This window comes from Stegostoma tigrinum, chromosome 21, assembly GCF_030684315.1.
Source record: "Stegostoma tigrinum isolate sSteTig4 chromosome 21, sSteTig4.hap1, whole genome shotgun sequence".
Classification (NCBI taxonomy): domain Eukaryota; kingdom Metazoa; phylum Chordata; class Chondrichthyes; order Orectolobiformes; family Stegostomatidae; genus Stegostoma; species Stegostoma tigrinum.
In genome coordinates, this window is record NC_081374.1 from 56,660,414 (window position 1) to 56,676,317 (window position 15,904).

A 15,904-nucleotide genomic window follows, 5' to 3' on the forward strand; every position below is an offset into this window, starting at 1 on the left:
ACACAAGTGAACATCTAAATACTGCTTAAATATTCAGACACTTTCTGAATCAGTCACACTTTCAGTCAGTGAGCTCAGGACTCCCACCACACTGGGAAAATAGGTTCTCCTCAGCTCCCCTCTTAGCTTTCTACCTGTGAACTTCAATCTGTGCCCCCTGTTTATTGACATGTCTACGAATGGAAAAAGCAACTTCCAGTTAACCTTTCCATGTCCTTCAAAATCTTAAACACCTTCACCATGTCCCCTAGTCTGCTCCAATCTTGGCATCGGTCAGATGGGCAGGTCAGTGGCGGATTGATGTAGCCTGAAGAAGGAATAAGATGAGAGTACTTAACGTGGCAAAGCCTGTCGTGCCCGATGGAGGTCAGCAATGGCAGTCAGCAGTGAAGTCCACTGGCAAGGATGGGCGGGCCCTAGCCCAACGCAGGGGAATACAAACCGTCACGGGGGAAGCCTCGTTCAGAGTGTCTGCAAATTCGTGGCTTAAGAAAGGACTGTAATGTTTGACTTTTTAAACTTTTGTTTTTATTTTTCTACTGTTATACTAAGAAGACTGTCGTGCTGAACTTTTTAACTTATTCATTTATTTTTCTAACATAGAACGTGGAACGGTACAGCGCAGTACAGGCCCTTCGGCCCACGATGTTGTATCAAACTTTTACCCTCATCCTAAGGTCTATCTAACCTCCACCCCTACCTTATATTGTCATCCATTTGCTTGTCTAATAGCCAATTAAATGCCCCTAATGAGGCTGACTTCACTACCCTCTCCGGCATTGCATTCCACTCCCCTACGACTCTGAGTAAAGAAGGATGGATACCTTTTCTACTTCTGCAACTAAAATTTCGTACCAAGGTACTTTGTCCCTGAGATGACACCGTCTGAGGTGACATTGTACTCTTGTACCGTGTATTGAATACATGTGATAATAAAACCTAAATCTAAATCTAATGCATAGCAGGACACTGGGAAGCTTAGAGGAGAAAAGGGATGCTGGGGTGCTTGTTCATAAATTCCTGAAGGGGTCAGGACAGGCTAGTAAGGGTTGTTACAAAGACATATAGGACATCTCCCTTTATCAGTCGTGGCGTAGATTCTAAGAATGGGGAGGTCACTTTGGAGCTGTTTAAAAGTTTGTTTCGGCCACAGCTGGAGTCGTGTGTGGCGTTTTGGTCACCACCCATTAGGCCTTGTTAGCCCTCCAGAGTTCGTTAGCCCACATTTTTCCTGGTTGAGTTCCAATTGCTGTGCCCAGCTGACCAGTCAGTTGATCTCCTCCTGAAGTTTATTCATCCTGCCTGTCAACCAATTTTAGATCCAGTGTGCCACTTTGCCTTTGATCCCATGGCTGTTATTTACATGACCATTCCACCAATATCCTCCTCACTGAATTAGTGATTTGCTAGCGACACGGTCATACACTCTGTGTTTAAGCTGAAATGATGAATCTCATTGACAAATTTCAAGGGCCCTTGTGGCAAGCCCTGCACAACCCCACTCAAAGCAAACATCCTGTCAGATAGATATCTCTCTACCGTCAATCACCCTGTGCTCTCTGCCTCAGCCAGTTTTGGCTCCAGTGTGCCTCTTTGCCTTTGATCCCGTTGACTGCTGTTTTCTTGATCACTCTGCCAAGGGGGGCTTTACTAAGTCCACATCAAATGCATAAGCTCATCAACACTCCAACATCTCCTCAAAAAAGGATCAAATTTCTGAAATGTGACCTCATCTTAACAAATCCATACTGACTATCCCTGATTAATTCATGCAAGTACATTCTACCCCTAAGAATGCCTCTTTATAGCTTCTCCAGTGCTGAGATTATTCTGACTGGCCATAAATTTCTTGGTCTGTTCCTCTCTCCGTTTGTTCATAGTTGGACAACGTTAATAGTCCCTAGAGTCAGTAATTAAGAAAGCGCATGTAATGTCGTTTATCTCAAGAGGGTTGGAATATAAAAGCAGCAATGTGCCTCTGAGGCTTTATAAGGCTCTCGTTAGGCCCCATTTAGAATACTGTGTCCAATTTTGGGCCCCATGCTTCAGGAAGGACATTCTAGCCCTGGAGCGTGTCCAGCGTAGATTCACATGGATGATCCCTGGAATGGTAGGTTTAGCGTATGATGAACGGCTGAGGATCCTGGGATTGTACTCATTAGAGTTTAGAAGGTCGAGGGGAGATCTAATAGAAACTTACAAGATAATGAATGGTTTAGAAGGGGTGGACGCTCGGAAGTTGTTTCCGTTAGGAGGGGAGACGAGGACCCGTGGGCACAGACTTAAAATTAGAGGGGGTAAATTTAAAACTGAAATGAGACAACATTTCTTCAGCCAGAGAGTGGTGGGCTTGTGGAATTCATTGCCGCAGAGTGCATGGAGGCCGGGTTGTTGGATGCCTTCAAGGCAGAGATCGACAAATTCTTGATCTCAAAAGGAATCAAGGGCTGCGGGGAGAGTCCAGGGAAGTGGTGTTGAAATGCCCATCATCCATGATTTAAATGGCAGAGTGGACTTCATGGGCCGAATGGCCCAACTTCGACTTGTATCTTGTGGTCTTAAGGGGCTGGACATGAAGCCATTAGAGGTGAGTGTAGGTGGGGAGGGAGGGAGGGGATAGGTCACTCTGGGGAGGACGAACAGGTCAAGGGGGTGGGAGGAGCTTCATAGGTAGGGAATGGGGCTTGGCTTGAGCTGGGAGGAGCGGATGGGTAAGAGGAAGAACAGATTAGGGAGGTGGGGACGAGATGGGCTAGTTTTGGGATGCAGTGGTGGGAGTGGAGATTTTGAAGCTTGTGAAATCCACATTGATAGCATTGGGCTGCAGAGTTCCCAAGGCTCAGTTAAGGAAGGACAACAAACATTGATCAGTCAGTCATACATCCAGCAAGAAAACTTTATTTTTTTTAAAAAATAGGATGCATCTGTTAATCAAGTGGCAAAGCATTATCGAGTTTTGAGAAGATTTGTAGCTCAGGGTTCAGGTTCTGGATGTAAGATTGCTCAATGAGCTGGAAGGTTAGTTTTCAGATGATTCGTCACCATTCCAGGTAAAATCATCAGTGAGCCTCCGGTGAAGCGCTGGAGTTCGGTCCCGCTTTCTATTCAAGTGTTTCGGTTTCCTTGGGTTGGTGATGTCATTTCCTGTTCTTTCTCTCAGAGGATGGGAGATGGATTTGGAGCCAATGTGTCCTCCCTGGTGTAGTTTGTGTATGGAATGAACTGCCAGAGGCTATTATACTCACAGTATTTAAAAGTCACCTGCATGGACACATGAATAGGAAGGGTCTGGAGGGATATGGGCAACATGCTGGCAAATGGAACTAGTCAGTTACGATATCTGGTCGGCCTGAAGGGTTTGTTTCCCTGCTGTACAACTCTGCGACTCTGTCTCTTTGTCTCCCCCTCCCCCTCTCTCATTTGCTCCAGACCCACCCCCCCACCACACACACAATCTCTGTCTCTCCATCTCTGTGTGTGTGCGCCTCACTCTCTGTCTGTCTGTGTCTCTCTCTCTCTCGCTGTGCACTTCTCTGTCTCTCTCCTTCTCTTTCACTGTCTCTTTGGTCTTTGTGTGTGTGTGCCCCTCTCTGTCTCTGCCTCCCTCTGTATGTGCTTCTGCCTTTCTCTCTCTCCGTCGACCCCCCACCCACTCTGCGCCGCCCCTCCCCCCGCCTTTTCCTCCATCTCTCTTACTCTCTAGCCGAGCCTCTCCACCCGCTCAGCAGGGAGCGTTGTGAGTTTCTTTCGAACAAAGTTTAAAGATCTCTGTTTGAACCCAACCCATCCGCAATCAGACTGCATTTCTAATCCCCCCCCACTCTCTCTCTCTCTCTCACACACACACACACACACTGTCTCTTTCTCCCTTTCAGTCAATCCCCTTCCTCTCCTGGTCCTACTCACGCCTTTTCCCACCCCCCGACTCTGCCTCGGCGATGAGTCCGCTGTCTGGATCCCTTTACCCAGGAGTGGGCTGAGGACCCAGCGGTTCGGCAGCGGGGATCATCGCATCACGCTCCTGGACCCCTACAACCTACTGTTCTCCAGCGGCCTCCAGCATGACCACCGGGCTAGGAGCAGGCATCCGGGCTGCCGGAGCGCTCGCTGCTCAGTGGCTCAGCCCTGCGCCGCCTTTGCCGGGAGCGGGGATCCGAGGTGGGAGAAGGCCTCTTCGCCCGGCTCCTGGGCACAGCTACCTGCCTGAACAGCTGCCTGGCACCGAGCCTGCGCTCCCCGAGCACCCGGCCGCGGGTCCGCGACGCCTTCCGGGGCTGAGTAGCCGAAAACTATCTCCTACTGCAAGGTGAGAGCGGGGTTTGGGGTGAAGGGAGGACTGGGGACATGAGCACGGTCCCTGTTTCACATCCTGCGCCGCTCCTATCACAAGGCGAGGGGTTGGGAATGTATGTTTTGGGGGTGAGAATAGCCCTCCTCGGGTGAGGGAAGGCTGGGGACATTGGGAGGGTGTCTATTATACAGCCCTGCGCGGGTTTCCGTAGCCGAACAGCCTACTGCTCTCGTACTACAAGGTAAAGGGAAGGAGGGGGTTGGAATGGGGTGGGGTTTCGAGGATAGCCGTCCTGGAAGTGAGAGGACATGGTGAGAGTCACTATTGTACAGCCCAGTGACTGAATGGCTTACAGCTACTGCAAAAGGGTCGGTTTAGGAGAGGGGTGTTGTAGGGAGGTTTGGGGTCACGGGCAGAGCTGCTTTCTGCAGCTGAACAGCTACTGCCACAAGATGAGATGGGAGAAGGTGTTTTCGGAGTGAGGGGATGCTCCCTCACCCCGCCGCTGTGGGAAGTAGGATCTTTATCGCACAGCACTCCGACGACAAGGTGGGAAGGCAGGAGGGGCTCCTGGGGATGAGGGAAGGACAGAACCAGGGTCAGTATAAGGTTAGGGGCTGAACAGACCCCTTCCAGGGGCTATGGGGAGCTCTTGATGCCCTGCACCAAGCGACCAGCCGAGATCGACCCGCAGCTCTCCGACTACAAGGGGACCCTGTCTCAGAGGCTGGAGCATTTCGAGCCGGAGCTCTGAGGGAAAGGGTCATCGCATCCAAAACGTTATCTCGGTACTTTTTCTTCACAGATGCTGAGCATTTTCAGCAACTTGTGTTTGCATTTCTACCCGGAGGTGGGTTTGTGGAGAGACACCATGGGAAGGGAATGGGTGTGGGGTTTGATGGGGCAGTCACAGAGACTGTCGAGAGAGAGAGAGAGGCAACCCCTGTGTCAGGGTTTGGAAAATCTCCGGCAGTGCTTCATTTCTCTCTCAGCCGAAGGCGCTGCGTGCTTTGGTTTCCTTTGCTCTTGTACTCTCTCCCCCTGTGAATAAAGCCAGAGTGAGAGAGAGAGAGTTTGTGGTGGGAGAGAGAAAAGGGACAGAAAGATGGAAATAAAGGAGCATGACAAGGGAGTGAAATTAGGGCCAGCAGAGGTGAGAGAGGGGGAGAGAATCAGAGTGAGGGAGGAAGAGTGATAAAACACAAACAAAAGAGAATGGGAGGTAACGAGGTGTTCATGAGCACGAAACAGCAGGACATGCAGCATCAGAGGCCAGGGAAGCTGATGTCAGCCTGTCTGCTGTGTTCATCTCCCTTCCTCCGTTCCCCCCCTCCTCCTGCCCCTTTGCCCCCCTCCTGCTGCCCCTTTGCCCCCCCGCCCCCTCGTCCTCCTGCCCCTTTGCCCCCACTCCTCCTGCCCCTTTGCCCCCCCTCCTCCTCCTGCCCCTTTGCCCCCCCTCCTCCTCCTGCCCCTTTGCCCCCCCTCCTCCTCCTGCCCCTTTGCCCCCCCTCCTCCTCCTGCCCCTTTGCCCCCCCTCCTCCTCCTGCCCCTTGCCCCCCCTCCTCCTCCTGCCCCTTGCCCCCCCTCCTCCTCCTGCCCCTTGCCCCCCCTCCTCCTCCTGCCCCTTTGCCCCCCCTTCCTCTTGCTCCCTCCATTCATCCATTCCTTCTTCCAGTCAGTCCTCGCTCCCTCCCTCCCTCGCTCCCTCCCACCAGCCATCCATTCCTCCCTCCCTCGCTCCCTCTAGTCAGTCAAAACAACTAAGAAAATTACAGCACAGGAACAGGTCCTTCAGCCCTCCAAGCCTGCGCCGATCAAGATCCTCTGTCTCACCTGTCACCTATTTTCTCACGGTCTGTGTCCATTTGCTCCCTGCCCATCCACGTGCCTGTCCAAATATATCTTAAAAGACGCTAACGTGTCTGCGTCTCCCACCTCCGCTGGCAACACGTTCCAGGTGCCCACCAACCTCTGTGTAAAGAACTTTCCATGCATATGTCCCTTAAACTTTGCTCCTCTCACTTTGAACTCATGACCCCTCGTAATTGAGTCCTCCACTCTGGGGGTAAAAAGCTTTTTGCTGTTCACCCTGTCTATACCCTCATGATTTTGTGGACCTCAATCAGGTCCCCCCCAATCTCCATCTTTCTCATGAAAATAATCCTAGTCTACTCAACCTCTCTTCATGGCGAGCACCCTCCATACAAGGCAGCATCCTGGTGAACCTCCTCTGCACCCTCTCCAAAGCATCCACATCCTTTTGGTAATGTGGCGACTGGAACTGTGCACAGTAGTCCAAATGTGGCCAAACCAAAGTCCGATACAACTGCAACATGACCTTGGCAAGTCTTGTACTCAATACCCCATCCAATGAAGGAAAGTATGCCATATGCCTTCGAGACCACCCTATTGACCTGCGTTGTCACCTTCAGGGAACAATGGACCTGAACACCCAGATCTCTCTGTTCATCAATTTTCCCCAAGACTTTTCCATTTACTGTATAGTTTGTCCTTGAATTTGATCTTCCAAAATGCATCACCCTGCATTTGCCCGGATTGAACTCCATCTGCCATTTATCTGCCCAACTCTCCAGTCTACCTATGTTCTGCTGTAACCTCTGATAGTCCCCTTCACTATCGGCTTCTCCATTCCTCCCTTGTAGTGCGATTAGGCAAGACTAAGGAGGCATAGAATGGGTTAGCAAAATGCAGGGCAATGGGGACAATTGAATTGTGGAGCTGGTTTAAGGAGCAGATATTGCGTGTCCTTGATAGGTACGTCCCTGTCAGGCAGGGAGGAAGCGATCAGCTAAGGGAACCGTGGTTTACTAAAAAAATTGTATCTCTTGTTAAGCAGAAGAGGGAGGCTGATGTGACGATGAGACCAGATGGTTCACATGAGGTGATGGAGAGCTACAGATTAGTTAGGAAGGATTTAAAGAGAGAGTTAAGAAGAGCAAGGAGGGTACACGAGCAGACACTGGCAGGTAAATAAAGGAGACCCCGAAAGCTTTCGATAGGTATGTGAGGAATAAGAGGATGACTTGGGTAGGCATAGGGCCAGTCAAAGACAGAAGTGGGAAGTTGTGTGTGGACGCTGTGGAGATTGGAGAGGTGCTAAATTAATGTTTCTCATCTGTTTTCACTGAGGGACAGGAGAATATTGTAGAGGAGGTGACTGAGTTAGAGGCTACTAGAATTGAAAGGGTTAAGGTTAGTAAGGAGGAAGTGTCATCAATTCCACAACGTGTGACGGTAGGTAAAGCCCCTGGGCCTGATAGGATTTTTCCGAGGATTGTCTGGGATGCTAGGGAGGAGGTGGTGGAGCCTTTGGCCTTGATCTTGGAGTCCTCATTATCTACAGGTTTCGTACCAGAGGAGTGGAGGATTGCAAATGTTGTGCCCTTGTTCAAGAGGGGCAGTAGGAATGACCCAGGCAATTATAGACTTGTGAGCCTTAGGTGTGTTGCAGGAAAAATTTTGGAAAGGATTATAAGAGACAGGATTTATAATCATCCAACAAGCAACAACTTGATTGGAGATAGTCAGCATGGATTCGTCAAGGGCAGGTCGTGTCTCTCAAACCTCATTGAGTTTTTTGAGAAGGTGACCAAACATGTGGATGAGGGTCGGGCAGTTGGCGTGGTGTACATGGACTTCAGTAAAGTCTTTGATAAGTTTCCCCATGGTAGGCTCTCGGAGAAAATACAGAGGCTCGGGATTGAGGGAGATTTAGCCATTTGGATTAGAAACTGGCTTTCGGTAAGAAGGCAACAAGTGGTGGTTGATGGAAAATATTCAGCCTGGAGTCCGGTTACGCGTGGTGTGCCTCAAGGATCTGTTTTGTGACCACTGCTGTTTGTCATTTGTATAAATGACTTGGACGCAGGAATTGGTGGATGGGTTTGTGAGTTTGCAGATGACACTAAAGTCGGTGGAGTGGTGGACAGTGTGGAAGAATGTTGCAGGTTGCAGGGAGACTTGGATAAACTGCAGAATTGTCCCGAAATTTGGCAAATGGAGATTAATATGGATAAATGTGAGGTGATTCACTTTGGGAGGAATAATAGGAAGGCAGAACACCGGGTCAACGGAAAGATTATTGGCAGTGTAGATGAGCAGAGGGATCTTGGTGTCCATCTACATAGATTCCTGAAAATTGCCACCCAGGTTGATAGTGCTGTTCAGAAGTCTGATGGTGTTTTAGGTTTCATTGGTAGAGGGATTGAGTTGCGGAGACGTGATGTCATGCTGCAACTCTACAAAACGCTAGTGCGGCCTCAGTTCGAATATTGCGTGGTCGCTCCATTACAGGAAAGATGTGGAATCGTTGGAACAGGTGCAGAGGAGATTTACCAGAATGTTGCCTGGTCTGGAGCGAAGGTCTCATGAAGAAAGGCTGAGGAACTTGGGTCCCTTGTCATTGGAGAGAAGGAGGCTCAGGGGGATTTAATAGAGATATACAAGATGGTCAGTGGATTAGATAGGGTGCACAGTGAGAGTCTTTTTCCGAGGATGATGACTTCAGCTTGTACAAGGGGGTGCAGCTACACATTGAGGGGTGATGGATTTAAGACAGATGTCAGAGGCAGGTTCTTTACTCAGAGAGTGGTAAGGGCGTGGAATGCCCTGCCTGCCAATGAAGTTAACTCAGCCACATGAGGGGCATTTAAACAGCCCTTGGATCAGCATATGTTTGACAATAGGATAGTGCAGGGGAATGGGCTTCGATTAGTTCACAGGTCGGCGTAACATGGAGAGCCGAAGGGCCTGTTCTGCGTTGTGTTCTTCTATGTTCAGTTACAGTTCACAGATTACTCTACCACTCATTTTAGTGTTGTGTGAAAAGGATAATGAACATCTGCAGAAGGACGCAGAAAGTGTCAGTGAATGGACAATGGCAGATGGAGTGCAACGATGGTAAATGTGAGACTCCATTTTGGTAGCAATTAGGGCAAAATGGAGTATTAGTTAAATGGTGAAAAATTGTAGCATGCTGCTATTCCCCGGTTGAATGTTTTAAAGGCCAAGACAGACAGATCTTTGAACAGCAAAGGAATTGAGTTTAAAAATCGGGAGGGGATGCTTAAGTTGTATAGGGTGCTGGTGAGGCTTGATGTCGAATAGTTTGTACAGTTTTAGTCTCCTCACTTGAGAAAGGATGTGCTGGCAGTGGAGGGGGTGCAAAGGAGCTTCACAAGATTGATTCCACAATTGAAAATGTTGCTGTATGGGGAGAGATTGAGGAGACTTGGATTGCACTCTCTGAGACTTCGAAGAATGAGGGGTGTTCTAATAGCACCTTTTAAAATGATGAAAGAAATAGATAGGAAAGAAACACGGAAATTGTTTCCGCTGATGGGTGAAATTACAACCAGGCAGCACAGCCTCAAAATAAGGGTGAACAGTTTGAAGACTGAGTTGAGGATGAGCTTCTTCATCCAAAGGGTTGTGAATCTGTGGAATTCTCTGCTCAGTGAAACAGTCAAGGTTCCCTGGTTGAATGTTTTAAAGGCCAAGACAGATAGATCGTTGAACAGGAAAGGAATTGAGTGTTATGGTGAATGGGAGGGTAAGTGGAACTGAGTCCGCAAAAAGATCAGCGATGACCTTATTGAATGGCGGAGCGAGCTGGAAGAGACAGATGACCTACTCCTTTATTTCTTCTGTCCATATGTCCTTAGATTGCCATCCTTGTCATTCCTCCTTCCCTGGAATAGGCCAGTTCTGAACGCTGATCAGTAGGTCTTTAAATATCTCCCGCGTATCAAATGCCGACTTGTTCAATCAAAGCTCCTCCCAATTAATACTGCTCAGCTCCTACCTAATACTGATGTAATTTTCCTTCCCACAATTTCGTAGCTTCCCCCAAGGTCCTGATTATTCATAGCTATCTTAAAATGTAAGGAGAGGCGATCACCCCGTTTAAGAAGCTCCTGGTTCAGTGTTTTTCCCCATGTGGGAGTCAACTACAGGTTTTCTTGTTCCAAGGTTGGGGAGGAAATAGCCGAGTGGTATTATTGCTGGACTGTTAATTCAGAGACTTAGATAACATTCTGGGGACCTGTGTTCAAATCCCAGCACATCAGGTGGTGGAATTTGAATTGAATACAAAAGAAAATCATGAATGAAGAATCTAATGATGACCATGAATCCATTGTCAAATGTCAGAAAAACCCACCTGCTTCACTGATGTCCTTTCGGAAAGGAAACTGCCATCCTTACATGGTCTGGCCTACATGTGACTGCAGACCCACAGCCAGATGATTGACTCTGAACTGTCCCCTGGGCAATTCGGGATGGACAATAAACACTGCCGAGCTAGTGATGTCGTCCTCCCATTAGCAAATAAATAAAATTGGATTCTACATCTTCTGATTGAAGATTGTTTCTTGTTCTCACAGTAATTTCATCGCTTAGTCAGTTTCCCTCTTGCCTGTCTTTTTGGAATGTCACGTAGCCCTGCACATTTACCTCCAGTGTTGATCGCCTTATAACCATGTCTTTGTAATAGCTCTCAAATCATGCCCGTCAACCTGTATGTGTGCTACGAATTTGTTGATTTTGTTCTGAATACAATGAGCACGCAAGCAAAGAGTCATTAATTTTGATTTATAACTTTATTTCACCTCTTGACACTATTTACAGCTGTTTTCTGTTTCTACATGCAGTCTTTTCCAGTCCCATGCTGAGTATTGTTATCCCAATAGTTCTTTAATGTCAGTGTGTGTGTATTCCTGGGCGACTATGCTCGTGTGGTCTACGGAGTTGTGGAGGTCACAGTTCTAGGACAGCCATTTCATAGGCCTCTGCTGCAGGTAAGAAGAAAAGAAAATCTCTTGCTCTGAGCTCTGCAAACCAGGGCAATGTCAAAAAGGAACCAAGGTCAAAAGTTTCAACAAGAATCTCAAAATTAACTGCTGAATTCACATAAGCATTCCGGGGATCGCCCAATGTAGTGGCCACAACATCCCACTTTCTATTCCTCACAAACAATCCAAAGGCTGAACTATCCGTATCCCTCTTAACGGTTATGTTTTTTGAGCTAATTTCTTGTTTCTAACTTGTGTGTATTTGTGGTGCCTTATGACTTCTTGCGTTTAGCAATTGATAAACTCACTTTCTCACTAATTCAGTAAAACCTAGTTTTATAGAATCCCCAGTGTGGAAACAGGCCATTCAGTTCAAGAAGTCCACAGCAACCCTACAAAGAGCATCCCACCCAGACCCATCCCCATTCCCTACTCTATCCCTGTCAGCCTGCATTTCCCATGGCTAATATACCTAACCTACACGTATGTGGGCAATGTGGGTAATTCAGCATTCCCAATCCACCTAACCTGCACATCTCTGGACTGGTCAAAACAATGATTCGATTTGAATTAGTTAGAATGCAGCTGTTAACAGTAATCCTCCGTCCCTGTGTTGGAGCGAGATTTAACATTCAAGATCAAAAATGAAACACTTGAACAAGGTAGCTCAAATTGAGGTTGTTGACTTGCTCGCCGAGCTGGCTTGTTTTCATTGAGACGTTTCGTCACCATGATTGGTGACATCACCAGTAGAGCCTCCAACGAAACAATGTTACTTTACTCTGTCTGGAATTTATACTGTCCGGTCTGTTACCATGAGTACTGTCATTTCGGGTTTTGATCTGTATGGGTTTGTATGTGCGGTCCAATTGTATCTGTTTGTTGGTTGCATTATGGGTGGAGAATCACGCCACTCATATGAAACTGGGACAAGGTAACCATAGTAGCCCAAGCCAAGTGTAGACACGCAGAGGAATTCCTAGAGGCATGGTTCTCCACCCATTCTGCAGGCTCACATTCTTGGTCTCTTCAGTTTGAATATGATCACTTAACCATATCCTTTATGACAAACAACAGAGTCTTACTTCCTAAAATCTTCAAACAGGACTGTCCAGACAGATCCACTTGTTCTCATGATATCGTCTTCTGTTGGAGGGCTTCCGAAATGTCTGCATTCTTCCTCAACTGAGCATTCCTTGCGTTCGTGGTTGACAGAGCTCTCGGCCATGTCCAACCCATGTCCTACACTTTGGCCTCACCCCTGATGAGGTACCCTGGTCCTCAATGACCAACCCATCAATATCCACATCGAGAAGAACATCAGCCACGATTTCTAACAAGATCCCACCACCAGGCATATATTCCCCTCCCCTCCCTTGTCAGCCTTCCGCAGGGACCGTTCCATCAGGACACCTCGGTCCACTCCTGATCCGTTCACAACACCTCCCCATAACCCGACAGCACTTTGCATGCCACCACAGAAGGCATAACGTCTGCCCATTTATTTCCTCCCGCTTCACTATCCAAGGCTTCCAGGGGAAGCAGCGATTTACCCACACTTCACTCAATCTAGTCTACTGTATTCACTGCTCTCAATATTGTCTCGCTCTGCATCGGGGAGACGAAACACAGACTGACCAACCACTTGGCTGAACACCTATATTCTGTCCATAAAAATGGCCCCAGGTTTCCAATTGCCTGTCACTTGAGCACCCCATCATGATCCCTGGCCAAAATCTCTGTCTCAGGCTTGCTGCAGTGCTCCAGTGAGTGCAAGGTTGAAGACAAAAATCTCATGTTTGCTTTGCAGAACACCTCCGCTCGGTTCGCAATCAACAACAGCACCTTCCAGTCGCCAACCATTTTAACTCCTTTAACTCCCCCTCCCATTCCTTAGACGGCATGTCCATCATGGGCCTCCTGCAGTGCCACAATGATGCCACCTGAAGGGGGCAGGAGCAGCAACTCATATTCCGCTTGGGAACCCTGCAGCCCAATGGTATCAATGTGAACTTCACAAGCTTCAAAGTCTCCCCTTCCCCCACTGCATCCCAAAACGAGCCCAACTGCATCCCAAAACCAGCCCAGCTTGTCCCACCTCCCTAACCTGTTCTTCCTCTCACCTATCCCCTCCTCCCACCTCAAGCCGCACCTCCATTTCGTACCGACTAACCTCGTCCCGTCTCCTTGACTTGTTCGTCCTCCCCGGACTGACCTATCCGCTCTCTACCTCCTCACCTACACTCATCTCTACTGGCTCCATCCACACCTCTTTAACTTGTCTGTCTCCTTTCCACCTATCTTCTCCTCTATCCATCTTCAATCCGCCTCCCTCTCTCTCCCTATTTATTTCAGAACCCTCTCCCCCTTCCCCTTTTCTGATGAAAGGTCTCAGCCCAACATCTAAGCTTTTGTGCTCCTGAGATGCTGCTTGGCCTGCTGTGTTCGTCCAGCTGCACACTTTGTGATCTCGATGTGTCTTAACAACCTCATTAAGTGAGTTCTGGAGAGAACTATGCAGGGGAGACTTAGGGTTTGTCATTCTAACTTGCCTGTCCTGAAAGATGAAAGTTGGTTTATTTTGGATGTTTGTTTCATAGCTATGAAAGATATCCTGAAAGGATTTTTCATATCTTTTGTTGAGAATTTTACCCGTTTAGTCACTCTAATCCTTTTCCTTTTTTAAAGTTTGCTTGGTAGTCATAAATTTCAAATATCGGCCGAATTTTATTCGGCTTTGTATTGGTTCTCCGTGATTCCCCGTTAATGGCTCCGTGACCTGCTAGCTAATTACAGAATTTATCATTGATGTGCCTGTCATAAAATCTTTAGTCTTATACTATGTATTCCCAATTTCAGGAGAAAGTCCAGAGACCTTTTAAAGGAAAGGGGTTTAGAAAGAACACTTAAGTTCTATAGATCCAAGTCATGAATAGTTGATAAATTATTTGCACTTCATATTTCCAGAATCTACCCTGGAAGAGAGAGCCCAGAGAATTGCCAAAGCTGTCTGCAAGCAGTCAATTGACGTGAAGGAAAATTGGGAGCAATTGAAAACCCATGCGAGCAACTGGCAGAACAAGGTGGAAAAGGCGTTAGAGAAACTTCAAGAACTGCAGAAAGCTCTGGATGATCTTGAGTCTCATGTGATAACAGCTGAGGGGGTCCACATTGATTGGCAACCTGTGAATGACCTGTTTATTGACGCATTGCAGGATCACATGGATAAAACCACAGTAAGTGCAATTACTTTACACTTCACTTATGAACAGATGTAACCGCAATGTTGTATCGAGACGATCAGTAATATGAGTAGTGAAGTAATATTGATTGAATGGTTGTTAACTTAATTTGTAAATTAAAACTTAGTTGAGCATGCCTTCTGATGATATCACATTGGTAATATGAGTATAATTGAGGATTTTATTGGTCAGTGACATCAAGTGAGTTATCTGCTTGTTGCCATGTTATCAGGACTTAAGGTGAAGTCTGACCACGCCATTTGGCCACTCCTTAGAGAGACACAACTGGTTATGATTTAACCTGAAGATCACCATGCCTCGGGCAAGTAAAGGGGTTGAGGCGAAGATCCTTTGTGGTAAGGTCACTGGTGTGGCAATTGAGCCCTCTCTGCAGGGCATCACTCTGCATCACAAACCAACTGTTCAGCCCACGGAATTTGAATAGAATTCTCATGAAGTTAGCGAGAGGGATACTACACGAGAGGGATACTACTGAATAGATCGATGTTTTGAAAAGCGGATGAGATATGAGCAAAAGTTTAATTGATGTGGAAGACCAGCCACAATCATCATCAATGGTGGAGCAAGCTTGAGCGGCCATGCAACATTGTGCTGCCGCTATTTGACTTGTTCAGTGGAAAGGAAGGAAGATGGTCCAAGTGTCAAAAATGCTGAAGACCACATCCTTGTACAACCTCAAAATTTGATTGTGTTCAGCATATTATCACTCCTGGTACCCCTAAATCCTGGTCTATCATCTCAGCAGCTTGACTCTGCCCAAAAGCTGGTTACTTGTGACATTTTTGAAGGATCTTCCCAAGTCTGAAAATCATTTTTGTTTTTGTGCAATCAGAGTTGGCCAGTGTGGAAGGAGGTCATTTGGCATATCATAGCTCTTTGAAATAACTCCCCAATTCGTCCCCCTCTGCTTGGCAATGACTTCAACCACTTATAAAATCTCTTTAATGGAGGGATACTTTGAAGACATCTGAAAGGAGTATTAACGATCCCAGAATACAACTGAGCCTTATTAAGTTGTTAGTTCAGATGATCAAGAGCTTGATCAAAGAGGATTGTTTGAAAAAGTGCCTTAAAAGAGGAAATGTACAGAGGCTAAGAGGTGTAGGAAGTTAGTGAGTTTTGAAAGATTTGTGCTCAGGTTGAGGTTCTGGATGCGAGTTTGCTCGCTGAAGGTGGAGGAAGTCTCTTCTTGGGTTTGAAGCCTACACAATTAAATGTTTGGCAACCAGTAGTGGGCCGTTTGAAATCAAGAGTGGGCAAGAGGACGTAATTAGACGAGTGCCGATATCCTCAAGTATGGTTGGATTGGTGGGGATTACCAAAGTAGCGATAGGCATAGCCAAGGAACGATTTGTAAACAAAAATGAGAATTCAATAAAATTACTGTTAATAGTATCAGTTAGGTGGAAAGTACAGAGAATAGGACTTGGTTCAAGATGAGACTCATGCACTGGAGTTTTAGATGACCTCAAGTGTTCAATGGGCAAAAGTGGGACTCCAGCAGGGAATGCATTGGTATTGTCAGGCCCAGAGTGAAG

General features: G+C 47.3%; 1 protein-coding gene across 15 annotated transcripts in view; it reads left to right on the forward strand.

Annotated features, from left to right (window-relative positions):
• The first annotated feature begins 2,750 nt into the window (after positions 1–2,750).
• LOC132210854 (utrophin-like) overlaps positions 2,751–15,904 on the forward strand; it is a 247,310-nt gene continuing 234,156 nt past the window's right edge. For 5 of the 15 annotated variants that reach the window (XR_009447036.1, XR_009447038.1, XR_009447039.1 and 2 more), the window contains exons 1-3: positions 3,074–4,306; positions 10,963–11,109; positions 14,071–14,339. The gene's annotated coding sequence lies outside the window, so the exon portion shown is untranslated. Of the gene's footprint in view, positions 4,307–6,808; positions 7,279–10,962; positions 11,110–14,070; positions 14,340–15,904 lie in introns of those variants that run through there. The other 10 variants (XR_009447026.1, XR_009447034.1, XR_009447033.1 and 7 more) reach the window with 9 other exon arrangements.